The sequence below is a fragment of the Heterodontus francisci genome, chromosome 19 (genome assembly GCF_036365525.1).
Source record: "Heterodontus francisci isolate sHetFra1 chromosome 19, sHetFra1.hap1, whole genome shotgun sequence".
In the NCBI taxonomy this organism is placed as follows: domain Eukaryota; kingdom Metazoa; phylum Chordata; class Chondrichthyes; order Heterodontiformes; family Heterodontidae; genus Heterodontus; species Heterodontus francisci.
In genome coordinates, this window is record NC_090389.1 from 29,033,816 (window position 1) to 29,050,297 (window position 16,482).

At 41.5% G+C, this 16,482-nt stretch overlaps 1 protein-coding gene across 1 annotated transcript in view; it reads right to left on the minus strand.

Moving 5' to 3' along the window:
- The window catches only part of LOC137380010 (protein bassoon-like), a 464,497-nt gene that overhangs the window by 310,071 nt on the left and 137,944 nt on the right, over positions 1-16,482 (minus strand). The window lies entirely within an intron of this gene.

Genomic DNA, 16,482 nt, shown 5'->3' on the forward strand with positions numbered 1-16,482 from the left:
ATTCAGAAATGATTTTTATAGGAACAGGAGTAAGCCATTCAGCCCATCGAGCCTGCTCCATCATTCAATACGATCATGGATGATCATCCACTTCAATGCCTTTTTCCCACACTATCCCCATATCCCTTTATGTCATTGGTATTTAGAAATCTGTCAATCTCTACTTTAAACATACTCAATGACTGAGCTTCCACAGCCCTCTGGGATAGAGAATTCCAAAGATTCACACGTCTCTGAGTGAAGAAATTGCTCCTCATCTCTGTCCTACGTGGCTTCCCCCTTATTTTGACTCTCCAACCAGGGAAACATCTTACCTGCATCTACCCTGTCTACCCCTTTAAGTATTTTGTAGGTTTCAATGAGATCACCTCTCATTCTTTGAAACTCTAAAGAATACAGGGCTAGTTTCCCCAATCTCTCTTCATAGGACAGTCCCACCATCCCGGGAACAAGTCTGGTGAACCTTCGTTGCACTCCCTCAATGGCAATAATATCCTTCCTAAGGTAAAGGGACTAAAACTGCACACAGTACTCCTGGTGTGATCTAAACAAAGTTCTATACAATTGAAACAAGACTAATAAGATTATGAACTGAATTGCATTTGAGTGACAGGAACTAGAAGCTTATTTCAGTAAATTATATAAATAATTTTGAACAAATGCGCGCTAAAAAAGAGTTCATGTCAGCAGCTTCAACAAAGTCAACATTTTTAAGAAACAGTTGGATCATTTTAGCTTAGAATTTCTAGCAATTTTTAGCTATACCAATCCAGGGACACTCCGGATTAAGACAAGTATCTATTTTTGACCTTTGTATCTATGCAAACCAGAGGTCTTAACATTCAGATGAACACATGATTGGGATGGAGAGGAATGGATTAAATTGTGGCAGGTCATGTAGTGCACAGTCATTTTCACAGGAGATATTACAAAGGGTTTCAGAGATATTCAGAAACATTACACAGATACAACATATGAGCTCACAGCCACACACAAACCAGCCAAGTTGTTGATGTCTACAGTTCTGTCAGCAGGAGGTGCTGAGTTAAGCCAGACACATTTTTAAAAAAACTTATTCATTCAGTGGATGTAGGCATTGCTTGCAAGGCCAGCATTTATTGCCATCCCTATTTTCCCTCTGTAATGAGTTCTTTATGATGCCTAATGCAACGTAAATGAGATGCGTGGAGGCCAGTTGGTTGAAGATATCAAACAAGTTTATTAATAGCTAACTATTACGTACAGTACAGAGCTAACTATTGACAGAACCTTACTCTGGATGTTACAGTTGCAGTGAGACGCTGGCTCTGAGTCACATGACTGCATCCTGGTACTTGTCTCATTAGCAAACTAAGATCTTAAAGGGACATCACTCTTAAAGGCAATCATATAACACCCTTGAGAAGGAGGTGATGAGCTACCTTTACTACTCCTTTTGCCTTTTGATCTATGACATTTAATCTTTCCTGCCCTCCACCCTATCACAGACCTTCCCTTTTGTTCATCTTCCACCCCCCTCTCCCCTTTTGCTTGCTCAAAGCCTATTCCATTTTTAACCTTTGCCAGTTCTGATGAAAGGTCACAAACCTGAAACGTTAACTCTGGTTCTCTCTCCACTGATGCTACCAGACCTGCTGTGCATTTCCAGCATCTGCAGTATTTTATTTTTATTTAAGGTAATGAAGGAGTCTGAGACATTGGCTGATAACTGTGATTCTGTGACTATGACCTGACAGAGTTGTTTGGCTAGTCTGTGGTGCAGCTCTCCCAATTGTGGCAGAAGTCCCACCGTTAAGCAGCAACACTACTGGCCAAGCTGCCTTTATCATGACCAAATCCTACACCGAGATGGCCCATCCAGTTTCATGCTTCTTGTAATTTTTTGTAGTAGTTTGATACTATTGAGTAGTTTTCTAGGGCAATAACCACACTGCTTTGGGTCTGGAGTCACATATAGGCCAGACTGGGTAAGGGCAGTAGGTTTCCTTGTATGAAGGACATTAATGCGCCAGTTATATATTTACAAAAATCTAATGGTTTCATTATCACCAATGCTGATGCTAGCCTTTTATTCCAGATTTATTTAGTGAACTAAATTCAAATTCACGAGCTGCCATGGTAGAATTTTAACTCACGGCTCCAAATTATTAGCTCAGACTTCCAGATTACTAGCCCAATAACATAACCACTATGCTACCAGACCTAAAAGACTACTTTTCACTGCAGAAGAGGAATCACACTGAGAAGCTGGTTAAGGATCAGCACCATTAGAGGCCTTGTGCCTGTCTGCCCCTTCACAATAAATGGTAACTAGCACAAGGGACCTAAAACAATTTTATTTTTAAAAAATGGGAAGATCCTTACTTTAATGGATTGCTGCAAACTGCATGCTTGCATGTTTGGAGGCAACAAATTCCTTACACCCTTTTAAAAGATGTCATGTAATACTTAATACAGGGAATGACTGATCAGTTGAAGAGTTTGTAGAAATGGTTCGTGGCAGTTCATGAGATCAGAGCCAGTGATTGATGTCTAAGAATAGTTGGTGGAAACTCAACAGTGGCACCATTTCCAGTTCTCAACAACATTACTTGCGTGATGTCTCAAAATTTCTCAGGTGCACACAAGTATTTGGGTGAACAATAATTCAGATCCCATTTGGGATTAACAAAAGTCAAAAAAGAGATGGGTGTCCTTTTTACCAACTGGAAAGCTTATTTCCTTTGCCCCCCCCCCCCCCCCCCCCCTACCCCCAAACAAAAAGCAAACTGAGCAAAAGTCATTACTACGTTCTAGTAGCTAAAGTGTATTCAACCCAAGAACCCTCCTCGGAAAGAAGCACAGAATTGACCACCGATTGTGGGAGTTCATGTTAGCTGAAATAAACTGCAGTTTAGATACAGTGATAATTTAATTTTCATTGGTATTCTACTGCAGAGCTCCTTATTTCTAGGTCAAATTTGACCATCCCAGACAATGGTTGTCATGTAGTTTCACCACTAGTCATCAAGGAACATTGATGCATCCACAAACACAACTTATTGGGACCCATAAGAACGTCTGTAATTGTATCAAGACCTCCTGATGATTCTGTTGCTTTCTTTGAAATGCTCTCTATTATTTGCTGCACGAAAAGCGCTATATAAATAGAAGTAGTATTGTTTTTCACTCGCTGAAGAAGGAAAACGAGAGTACACTATAAAACAGCTCACTGCATAGTGAGTGAAAGCAAAAGAAAATGCAACAGCAGCACCTTTGGTAATTGGTGTCAGTTTGGCTCATTGGCAGTACTTTTACTTCTAAGACAGAAAGTCATGGGTTCAAACCTCATTCTACGGACTTCATTCCTGACACTTGAGTCCATACTAAAGAAGTGCTGAATTGTGGGAAGTCTCATCCATTGGACGATACATTAAACCTTTCTGCCTACTCAAGTGGCTATATATAAAAAAAGGAGGCACCGTTTGAAGAACAGCACAGGTGCATTTCCAATAGCCAGGCCAACATTTATGCATCAACCAGCACTGCCAAAATAGATCAGCTGGTTGGTTACTTCATTGCTACTTGACAGACCTTGCTGTGATTTCTCTTTCTTGGAGAACAGCCAGAGCAAGGCAAACAAAGCAAAAGGAAAGTAAGTATTTGCAATTGTACACCTTTTCACTGAGGGGTTCTCTGATCAAAGGCTCCATTGGGGTATTACTCAAAATAAACAAATTCACAAACTGCTAATTTTACATACTATGACTCTTACACTGTGGCACGATTCTTTAGAGTTTTGTTTTTTTTCCTGATTTTACTTCAATAAAATTAATTAGGATCATAATTACAGAACTGCAAATAATTAAATGTATAAACCAATAATACCTATCCACTTAGCTCTATATTGGTGTTCGCCACGATGACAACTACATTTTCATAATACATTTAACAAAGTCAAATGGATAATCAATTTAAATGCATAACTAACATGATGGTGCAGCCTGCTGACCTGCTCCTCCCAGAGCTGATAATTCTACTCTTGGAGGAAGTCACTCAGTTAAATTTAGACAAGAGCAGCAGCTAATGACCTGGTTGGAAATAACTGCTGCAGAGTTGGACAGCTAAAGAGGCTTCAATGGGCTATTTGTAAGTTGAACAGTAAGGCATGCTGTTCGGGGAAATCACTTGCTCCATAATCAACTCCCTTGCACACACAGAATTTTAAACAGAGAAGACTTAAGGCTACATATGGCCTGGAAAACTGGATGAAAATTGCGCCACACAAACGACAGATCACCTATTAAAAACAAAGCTCTTCAGTCAAAGGACTGATAGATGGCAAACCTTGGGATGAGGGAAAGAAGAGATGCATCGGCTGGTCAGTTTTGATGGATGAGAAGAGATGGGATGCATTTCATTTAGTACCTATCTAGTGGGAGGAATGCTTCTAATTTCCTGTTAATTTATCTGTGAACGTACAAAAATAGGTGGCCTAAAATTGGCTCTATGTTCTCACTACAGACTGTTCCAGAATCCAAATTGTGGATCCCCTGAGACCGGAATTGATCCTGTTCCAAATTCTTTTATACACAGTAAAATAAAGGCAAAATACTGCAGATGCTGGAAATCTGAAATAAAAACACAAAATGCTGGAAATATTCAGCAGGTCTGGCAGCATCTGTGGAAGGAGAACTAGAGTTAACGTTTCAGGTCAGTGACCTTTCATCAGAACTGGCAAAGGTTAGAAATATAATAGGTTTTAAGCAAATAAAGTGGGAGTGGGGCAAGAAATAACAAAAGGGAAGGTGTTGATAGGACAGAGGGTCACACAGAATAACTGACCAAAAGGTCATGGAGCAAAGGTAAAGGGTATGTTAATGGTGTGGTGAAAGACAAAGCGTTAGTGCAGAGAGGGTGTTAAATGACAGAATAATGAACAGCCCTGGCCAAAAGCACAAACATGAAAAAAAAACAGTGGGCAGGCACATGGTAAAAAAAAAAATGGATGATGAAACAAACTATTGGATTTAAGGAAGGAGGTAGAAGCGGGCTGTCTGGGGTTGCGATACAATGCAATGAGGTTGGGAGCTGTCTTCCTATTTCCTCAACCGAGGATTCCCCTCCACTGTGGTTGATAGTGCCCTCAACCGTGTATGGCCTATTTCCCACTCTCACCCCTTCCCCTCCCTCCCAGAACCACAACAGGTTTCCCTTGTCCTCGCTTTCCACCCTACCAGCCTCCACATCCAAAGGATCGTCCTCCACCATTTCCGCCACGTCCAGCGTGATGCCACTACCAAACGTATCTTCCTCTCCCTTCCCCTGTCAGCATTCCGAATGGATCGTTCTCTCCATGACACCCTGGTCCACTCCTCCATTACCCCTGACACCTTGTCCCCTTCCCATGGCACCTTCTCATGCAATCACAGGAGGTGTAATACCTGCCCCTTTACCTCCTCTCTCCTCACTATCCAAGGCCCCAAACACTCCTTTCAGGTGAAGTAGCGATTTACTTGTACTTCTTTCAATTTAGTATCTCCTCTACATTGGGGAGACCAACGCAGATTGGGTGACCGCTTTGTGGAACATCTTCGCTCAGTCCGAAAACATGACCTAGAGCTTCCTGTCGCTTGCCATTTTAACACCCACCCCCCGCTCTCATGTCCACATCTCTGTCCTGGGCTTGATGCAGTATTCCATTGAAAATCAACTCAGGCTCGAGGAACAGCAACTCATTTACCGATTAGGGACGCTACAGCCTACTGGACTGAACAATTATTTCAATAATTTCAGAGCATGACTGGCCCCCCCTTTTTTATTTTTATTTTAGTTTGTTTCATCTTTTTTTTTTACCATGTGCCTGCCCACTTTTTTTTCCATGTTTGTGCTTTTGGCCAGGGCTGTTCATTATTCCGTCATTTAACACCCTCTCTGCACTAACGCTTTGTCTTTCACCACTCCATTAACACACCTTTTGCCTTTGCTCCATGACCTTCTGGTCAGTTATTCTCTGTGACCCTCTGTCCTATCAACATCTTGCCTTGTGTTATCTTTTGCCCCACTCCTGCTTTATTTGCTTAAAACCTATTACATTTCTAACCTTTGCCAGTTCTGATGAAAGGTCACTGACCTGAAACATTAACTCTGCTTCTTTCTCCACAGATGCTGCCAGACTTGAACATTTCCAGCATTTTTTGTTTTTCTTTCTTCTTTACACAGTCATTGTTAGTCTATCGATAGATTTCTTGTTGATCTGTCACATAAGCAGTACCAGCATTCTATCTTTTATTTCCTCTCAGGATGTTGGGGACACTGTAATGCCACATTTATTGCCTATCCATTGTTGCTCTGAGAAGGTCCTTGAACTGTTGTAGCCTTTATGGTGAAGGTGCTCTCACAATGGTGTTGGATAGGGAATTCCAGGATTTTATTTCAGGATGAAGGAGGAATGGTGATCTTTGTTCAACATTCCTATGGCATTGCTTTTCTTGTTCTTCTCAGCTAGAGAGGTTGCAGGGGAGGTAGATACAGTCAAAGTGACCTTGGTGAACTGCTACAATGCTGTAGATCAGACTGCAGCCACACTGTGCCAGTGATGGAGAGTATAGAAATTTAGTCCAGTGACAGGGCATTAATCAAGCAAATTACTCTGTGTTGGATGTTGTCAAGCTTCCGGGTGTTTTTTGCAGCACCCATCCAAGCAAGTGATGGATTTGCTATTACTTTGCCATTATGGACACTTAAAGAGGTTCGAGTTAATTAAGGATAGCCAGCATGGATTTGTAAATGGCAGATCATGCTCAATAAATCCAACTGATTAAGTAACAGAGAAGGTTGATGAAGCAAATGTGGTGGATGTTGTCTATGTGGATTTTGAGAAAGCATTTGATAAGGTACCACATAAAAGGCTGGTTAACAAAATTGAGGCTCACTGAACAGGAGGGTCAGTGTCCAACTGGATAAAAAAATGGCTTATGCACAGAAAACAGTGAGTCATAGTAAATGGTTGCTTTTCAGGCTGGAGGATGGTAGACAGTGATGTTCCCCTAGGGACAGTGCTGAGATAATTGCTTTTTTTTTTGATATATATAAATGACTTGGATCTTGGAATACCGAGTACCATCTCAAAATTTGCTGTCGACACCAAACATGTCGTGGCAAAGAGTAGGACAATATGAACCGCCTGCAACAGGCCATAAACAGGCTAGCAGAATGGGCGGAGAGGTAGCAAATGGAATTTAATACTTACAAGTGTGAGGTGATGCATTTTGGCAGAAGGAATAGGGAGAGGTAATATATACTTAATGGCACAGATCTAAAGAGTGTGCAGGAACAGAGGGATCTGGAGGTGCATGTGCATCGATCTTTGAAGGTGGCAGGACATATTGTGAGAGTGGTGAGTAAAACATATGGAATCTTGGGCTTTACAAATAGAGGCATTGAGTACAAAAGCAAGGATGTTATGCTGAACCTTTATAAAGCACTGGTTAGGCCCCAACTGGAGTACTGCATCCAGTTCTCATCACCACATTCCAGGAAGGATGTGAGGGTCCTTGAGAGGGTACAGAGGGAATAGTTTCAGCAATGGAGGATTTTAATTACAAGGTTAGGTTGGAAAAGCTGGATTTGTTCTTAGAACAAAGGAGATTGAGGGGAGATTTAATAGAAATGTACAATATTATGACAGGCCTATATAAGTTAGACAAGGAAAATCTGTTCCCATTAACAAATCATACAAGGACTAGGGGACTCGGATTGAAAGTTTTGAGAAAAATATGCAGGGGGAATATGAGGAAGCACCTTTTTTTACACAGCGGCTGGTAATGACCTGAAACTCACTGACCATAGGGCGGTGGAAGCAGAGACGATCAATGACTTCAAGAGGAAGTTGGATGGCCACCAGAGAGGAAGAGACTTGCAGGGCTCTGGGGATCGAGCCAGGGAGTGGGACTGACAGCATAGCTCCGAAGAGCTCGATGGGCCGAATGGCTTCCTGTACCGTAAATTTCTGTATGACTTGAGCCTTGTAGATGGTAGACAATCATTCAAGAGTCTGGGGATGAGCCTCTCATCACAAATTACCCAGTTTCTGCCCTGTTCTTATAGCCACGGTATTGTTATGGCTGGTCCAGTTCAGCTTGCTAATCCCCTCCTCCTCACCCCAAGATATTGATGGCAATCAATTAAATGATGGTGACACTGCAGAAGGTCAAGGCAAAATAACTGCACCTTCTCTTGTTCGAGATGGTCATTTGCTGGTACTTAAGTGGCGAAAATTTTACCTGCTAATTGTCAGTCCAAGCTTGAATATTATCTCGGTTCTGCTGTTGGCTGAAATGGACTGCTTCATTATCAGGAGTTGTTAATGGAGCTGAATATTGTCATCAGCAACCAGCCTCACTCCTGAGCTTGTGATGGAGCCAAGGTGATGAATGAATCACCTGAAGATGGTTGGGCCATGTGGTTCCATGAAGAATTCCTGCAGTGATGTCTTGGAGTTACGATGACGCCCTTCCAACAACCACAACTATCTTGCTTTGCATCAGGTATGACATCAGCCACAAGAAAAGTTACCTTTTGATCCCCAAAGACTAACCAAACATACAGCAGCAAAAGTAACATATATTCATCACACACTATTTCACCCACTAATATAAAGGCTGGATATTTGAAATGCTTATATATTATCACATTTGTTATCAGTACAGGGCTACACAACATCCAGAGAGTTTATGATTTAATAAAAAGAGGGAAAAAGACCAGCAAATGCTGGAATCTGCAGAAAATAAAAAGTGCTGGAAATACACAGCAGGCTAGGGCAGTAAAGAAACGATCATCATGCTGAAATGTGCACCCTTCATCAGAACACAAACATTCAAGGCTTTTTCTGTTGCTAATTCTGCATTCCTGACTTTGGACTTTTGGGAGAGGTTTGTATGTCTTCTGCCACAGACAGGGGAAGAAAGTTGGAAGGACTGTCAAAGTATGTTTAACATCTATGAGTGCTTTGCTACAGAATCACTCCAGCAGAGAATGGGGGAAAAGAGCGAGTTGAAGGGGAGGTTCTTTTCTGAGTCTTTCACCCAAGAACAGGTGCAAGGCGTGAAAGGGAATCCAAAACAAAGGAGGAAATTCTAATACAGCTATCAGCCACATTAACAAAGCTACTATTTCATGCTGATGTCTTGGACAATACAATTTTAAACTCAAGTATATAAAAGGGAGGGGGAGTAGGGGAACATTTAAAAGAAATTCAGCTACAATGTTAAATGATTATAAATATAATTAATTAAATCAAAGTAATGAACTTCCTGACATACAGCAATCTGTAATTGAGGTCTGCATTGTGATTGAAGGACTGAACCTGCAATCTCACCCGTGAATCTATCTGCTTGTCTTAAATTACATCCCACTGTACTCCCACACATCCATTTTTTCCTGTTCCTAATTACAGTTCAATATATCTAAAGAATACTGTGCATACAGAAATGTTTTAAAATCTACTGCATATTACATTTTATTCAAATCTAAAAATTGCTTTAAAAAAACCAACTTTTAAAATGGCAGAAGGATATTTCAGAACTCAGTTGATGCCCAACTGTGGGTGTACTGTGCATTTACCAAACAATATTGCCTGTCATTCTGTATACTGTCAAATAGATGTAGATTACTTTTTCAATTGAAACGTCTGAACTTTTTTTGGCACTCAACCTGTTGTGATACCACTTTAACGGTCTGAGTACTTCACACATCACAGGAAATGACATCAACCAATAAGTGATGGCTCAGTTGGAGTCGTGTTAGTCATCTAGTCACGCGTGTATTACAGAGCTCTTTTGTAAACCTGTTACTTAATAATAAAGAACCCACTCTTTAACTACCTTTCAACTCAAAATTGTTCGGTACCTTATTGCTGAAGAAGGCAATAACACAACACAACCCTCAACCAGAATTTATTCCTTTTTGTGGGGAGGAGAGAAGAAACAACAAGTGCTGCAATAAATATGTGTATACTTGTGATGCACAAATACACATCAAACATTATCTTTCATACTGAAATTATATTGCTGTACCATACCTCAGATTTCACTCATACATAATAACTAACATGAATGTTATAATTGCATATCATCCAGTTTATATTTTGCTCTGAGCATTCAGCCACCTCTGACCACTTCAAAGACATTTGGGTTCCATGCTTGCATTATGGCAAAATGAGAGACTTATGCAAGAGAGGATAGGAGAGAACGCACACTTCAGCTGACAGCTGGGACAACTGTGTGTTGATTTTTTAAAGCCTGGATTAACTTGTAAATCTGATATATACGGACTGCAGAAAGTGAGGATTTCCCCAGGACAGCCAAAAGAAGTCAGCCATGAAGCAAAGCTCAATCAACTTCCCACAATAACATTACCTCAGCATTATGAGAAACACAGATCCTCTTACTACAGTTATGACCGAGGCGGGAGCAATGCACTGTCAATTCAGTCCCAGTACTCCACAGGTCGCAGCAGATTATTTAAATTTTCCTATCTAACTGGAAATCAACCAAATTAAACACTTCAGTAATCCCCAGAATAAAACAGACCAAACCAGGTATCTTTAGACAACAACAAAGTAACTATTTATTAATGAACTAAATCTTAAACGCTATTAAGATAAATTTATGTCTAAAGGCCTGATAACTTCTTATTTAACCTAAGCCTCCCCACGCACACACGTACATTCAAAAACTAACAATCGTTAACCGGTTTTAAAAAAATAGTATTTCTTAGGAATAAAATAAGTAGCTGGGTTGTAAGTCCAGGTGAGTTATGATCCTAGTTGGTGAGGTGTCCCAGATTAGAACAACCAGATGCCACTTGAAGTATCCAGGCGAATTTGACAGTCTATAATTGATAGGTGTTCAAAACACTTCTGTTGCAGCAGGCATCACACAGTTCTTTTAACAAGGAGTATAGCCACAGGTCTATTTGGTTTCTAAAATTGGTAGTTTTTCAGTAGAAACTTTACTGAGAATTCCAGCAAACCCAAACAAATGACAGAGTCCCTCTTGAAGAGGAATGTTCTTTTTTTTCCCAGAGTTTTTTTTCTCTCCTTAGGCAATGTCACAGCCTGTAACTCAATGTAATTTTTCTGCGAAGAGAAATAGACAGCGTCTTCCTTCAGAGCATGCTTTTCTGGACTCCAGTTCAAACCACTTGAAGCCAGTCTTTAACCACAGTTAAAAGTTATAGTACACCATGTGACCTCTCTCTCCTGCCATGGCCGAGGAAACAGCTGCAGCTGCTGGCACACTGTGCTCAGTCTTAAAGGCATACTTTTTAAACAGAGTTTTAAAGGCACACTAAATTACAAGCAAAATACTGCGGATGCTGGAAGTCTGAAATAAAAAGAAGAAATGCTGGAAACACTCAGCAGGTCTGGCAGCATCTGTGGACAGAGAAGCAGAGTTAACGTTTCAGGTCAGTGACCCTTCTTCAGAATTGGCAAATATTAGACATGTAAAAGGTTATAAGCAAGTAAAGTGGGGGTGGGCAAGAGTGGGGGTGGGCCATTTCCGCCACCTCCAGCGTGATGCCACTACCAAACGCATCTTCTCCTCCCTTCCCCTGTCAGCATTCCGAAGGGATCGTTCCCTCCATGACACCCTGGTCCACTCTTCCATTACCCACCACCTCATCCCCTTCCCACGGCACCTTCCCCTGCAATCGCAGGAGGTGTAATACCTGCCCATTTACCTCCTCTCTCCTCACTATCCCAGGCCCCAAACACTCCTTTCAGGTGAAGCAGCGATTTACTTGTACTTCTTTCAATGTTGTATACTGTATTCGCTGCTCACTATGTGGTCTCCTCTACATTGCGGAGACCAAACGCAGACAGGGTGACCGCTTTGCGAAACACCTCCGCTCAGTCCGCAAGCAAGACCCCGAGCTTCCGGTTGCTTGCCATTTCAACACTTCCCCCTGCTCACATCTCTGTCCCGGGATTGCTGCAGTGTTCCAGTGAACATCAACGCAAGCTCGAGGAACAGCATCTCATTTACCGATTAGGCACACTACAGCCTGCCGGACTGAACATTGAGTTCAATAATTTCAGAGCATGACGGGCCCCCCATTTTACTTTTAGTTTTTTTTTTTCGTTTTCCTTTTTAAAGTTTTTTTGTGTGTTTATTTTATTTTCTTTTGTCTTAGTTTGTTCAGTTTGCTTACCCACTGTTTTTTTTCATGTTTGTACTTGTGGCTGTTCAATTTTCAGTCCGTTAACACCCTTTCTGTACTAATGCTTTGTCTTTCAACACACCATTAACATATCTTTGCTCCATGACCTTCTAGTCAGCTATTCTGTGACCTTGTCCTATCTACACCTTCCCCTTTGTTATCTCTTGCCCCACCCCACTTTACTTGCTTATAACCTTTTACATTTCTAATATTTGCCAGTTCTGAAGAAGGGTCACTGACCTGAAACGTTAACTCTGCTTCTCTCTCCACAGATGCTGCCAGACCTGCTGAGTGTTTCCAGTATTTCTTGTTTTTATTATCTTAAAGGCACACTGTTTTAAAGAGGAGAACAAAAAACAGTTCCACAACACTATATACATATAAAAAAATATTGAAGACAGAAACTCATATGATTCTCTATCTCATTCATAATTACTTCTCCCCCACCCACCCACCACTGCCCCCACCAAAAAGATGGCGGCAGATTGCTTTATTAAATTACGAACTTTCTGGATGCTGTATATAGCACTGTACTAATAATTTTTTAAAATTCATTCATGCGATGTGGGCATCACTGGCTAGGTCAGCATTTATTGCTCATCCTTAATTGTCCTTTAGAAGGTGGTGGTGAGCCACTTTCTTGAACCACTGCAGTCCATGTGAGGTAGGTATACCCACAGTGGTGTTAGGAAGGTTAGTAAAATTCCAGGATTTTGACCCAGCGACAGTGAAGGAATGGTGATATAGTTCCAAGTCAGGATGGTGTGTGACTTAGAGGGGAACTTGCAGGTGGTGGTGTTCCCATGCAACTGCTGCCCTTGTCCTTCTAGGTGGTAGAGGTCGTGGGTTTGGAAGGTGTTGTCCAAGAAGCTGTGGAGCATTGCTGCAGTGCATCTTGTAGATGGTACACACTACTGCCACTGTGCATCGGTGGTGGAGGAAGTGAATGTTTGTGCATGGGGTTCCAATCAAGCAGGCTGCTTTGTCCTGGATGGTGTCGAGCTTCTTGAATGTTGTTGGAGTTGCACCCATCCAGACAATGGACAGTATTCCATCACACTCCTGACTTGTGCCTTGTAAATGTAAATATTGTGAATTGCGTCATTAGTGAATAAATCATAAATCACAACACCAAAATCTGTTAGTACCTACAAATTAAGATATATGCAAATTATGGGAAAGTGGATTTCAACTGTGTAAGACAGGTCCTGATGCTCCTGATGGTATGCACCTCTGCGGTCCATAAAGCCAAAAAGCTTGAACACCTGCACTGAGCCATACAAATCAGAAATCCCAGGTTCAAATCCCAATCTTCACTAAGCTAGCAGATCTCAGTCGTGACACAAGTTGAGGCACAATTGCCCTCATTGTCACTAAGATAGAGAGGGGAAAAATGCTTATAGGGTTACAGCTCATGATTGCTAGCCATTGACTGTTGGTGGAATATTTATGTGTCTGAAGGTCAGATAAGGATAGAATCAGGCTTAGCTGCAATGCTTTTCATAACCTTCTTAAATTCACAAATAAAGAAAGGCCAATTTTGTAAGGTACTGAGGTTACTGGTGCCCACAGAACTGTATCCATCAAGAATCAAAAAAACAGAGGAGAAAAATTACAATAAACCCGGTTGCCAACACCATCTCCCGTGTGTAGGCATTAAGTTTGCATGCAAAGTTTTTCACTCCACAACAAAACTTTCAAATGACAAAGCATCTTGAAGCTTAAATGAAGGTAAAATAGTCCAACTAGAGACTAACAAATGTGATAAAGCCTTAGCTGGTATATTTATCCACAATCAAACCAACTATCAATCACTCTCCAACAAACACCAGAAACCTAAAGCATTTCTATGCAAAAAGGACTAACAATATTTAAACAGTATATATTGGAGGGGTGGGGGGGTTGTTGGATTGCTTTCAGACTAATAGTTGGCTTCTTTATCTACATGCAAGCCAAAGCACCACCTCTATCATGTTTTGTCTCTATATGTAGAACTTACAAGAATCAACTTTTACTTCAGGACCAGTCTGACAACATAAGCAGGATTATGCCTCAGAACAATAAATTGACCTCAACATGTAAGTGTCAAGGTACACATTTAAGAAAGTGTGGTTATGTTTTCCATGTAATATACCATGTGGCTTCTACTCGGTGAGAATCTGTAGAGAGTAGGTGCCCAGGCCAAACCTGTTTAAGATAGCTCCTAGTTGTACACCTGCAGTACAATTATAAAGAACCTATGTTACCTATTAACTGATCCTTTGTGCACAATTGTTTTTTGTGTATAGCCAACACTAAAACAAAGAGAAGCAAATACAATATGGTGGCAGCAGTGGAGATTTTTCGATTCTGAACTCCACCATCTCCAACAAGGTTCAAATTCACAGACTTCAGAAGATCCTTGTGGACACAAAGGGATCTGACTTTTGACTGCATCGTTTGCAACACAGCCTGTGTAGGCAGCTCTGCATTTGTGTAGGGTAAGATTGTTTACACTATAGCTGTGAGATCGGGCCCTTGCAGACTCGAGTAAAGGGCTCAGTTCAGTAAGGGAGTCGAGTCCCTAGGAGTATTTCAGGGTTAATCTGGATCTACTGAGGAAATCTGTAAGTTACTACAGATCCTCTGTCCTTCGCCTCAGAAGGCGCTGTGCCAGACTGACATCAGAGATATTGGGATGCTGAATGGATTGCAGGGCAGAGCGAGCCATTTTGTTAATTGTGCTGGAGTCAGGCGATCGCACGAAGATGTCAGGCAAGCTGTATAAAAAATGTTTCAGCACCATTACTGTCCTTTTTGTCGTTGAGCTCCTTCATACCAAAATCACCTTTGTGGGCGGGTCCAAGAGAAATTATGCAAACTGGGAGACAGCTCCACGCACTCCAAGCTGTAGCAACCTCTGGAATTGCAGGCAGTTGCTGCTACAGTGATTTTTTCACAACAGCAATTCAGTTTTTTCTGCTAGAAAGCTTGTACTGCCAGTTGAAGTACAAGGATGACTTCTAGGTTTCCATCCATCAACTAGAAAGTGGCTGATCGTGTCTCAGAATTTAAGATGCTTGGACAGCAAGTAGAGTTGTGCTTTGTCAACTTGGCAGTCTCTATGCCCGAAAAGCAAGCTGTGAAAACTCACATCGCTAAAGGCAACGAAGGTTTGCACCGGTTGAATACATTGAGGCTCACTGAGGAGGATCAGAAAGATCCCACTAAGATTTGGTCTACACTTAAAGATCAACTGCGGATCAAGATCAATTTCCGTGTTCACCAGCTTGAGTTCATGTCATTCTATCAGCAACCGCATTTGATCATTTTGTGAACAGGTATCGTGGCAAAGGATGTGACTGCAACATCACAGAAGCTAAACTCACAGAGTGAATCATGAAATTAGTAACTGTGTTGAAGGATCTCTTGGAAAAACCTAAAGGTTACGCCATCGATTCACTTGTCAAGGATGAACGCAAATATGAAGCGATCATTGCAGGACGACAAAGTTTGCAATCTGTGTTCTACTCAACAATTGGTACATTAGTCAAAGGTTCCAAATCTGGAAGAGCATGTCAGAGATGTAGACTTCCACATGCGCCAAGGAGCTGTCCGGTATTCTGTGATGTGTGCAAAACATGAGGTGCAAATGAGCACTGGAAGCAGCAGTGCAAGACAGGCAAACCTGATGGGAGGAGCAAGGTTTGAGACAAGAGTCAAATGGTCAACAAAAAGATACAACACCCTTATAAGCACAGGGACTGTTCTGGATATAACAAAAAACAAATACATGAGGTAGCCAATGGAAGTGACCAGAATAATGATGATAACAGTGATCCAGGTTCCACGGGACTTAAGGAGCAAGCTTTTCACACAGTGAATGGCACTGGATGTATTGATTCCATCACAACATTGGAAGCTTTTGCAGCCATACAGATCATATGACCTAAGAGGCAAGGCAAGCATATGCTATTGGCAAAAGTTGATACAGGAACATACTCCCTCTGTGGATTCTCAAAAACATGTACCCGAAGACATGGAAAGCCATGATGACACCTACAAGCACCCAGCTTACAGCTTATAATGGGCCAACAATTCCATGTTTGGGTTCCATAAGGTAGATTGTCCGTACAACCATTTGGCATGGGCATCCCAACTCTTTTATGTTGTTCAGACTACTGGACCAGCAAATTGAAAGCCTGCAGGCATGCAGGGACCTAATCCTGGTTACAATACATGGTATTAACTATCAAGAGGGAAGCAGACCAAATGTGGAAATCAGAACGATCAGTTCCA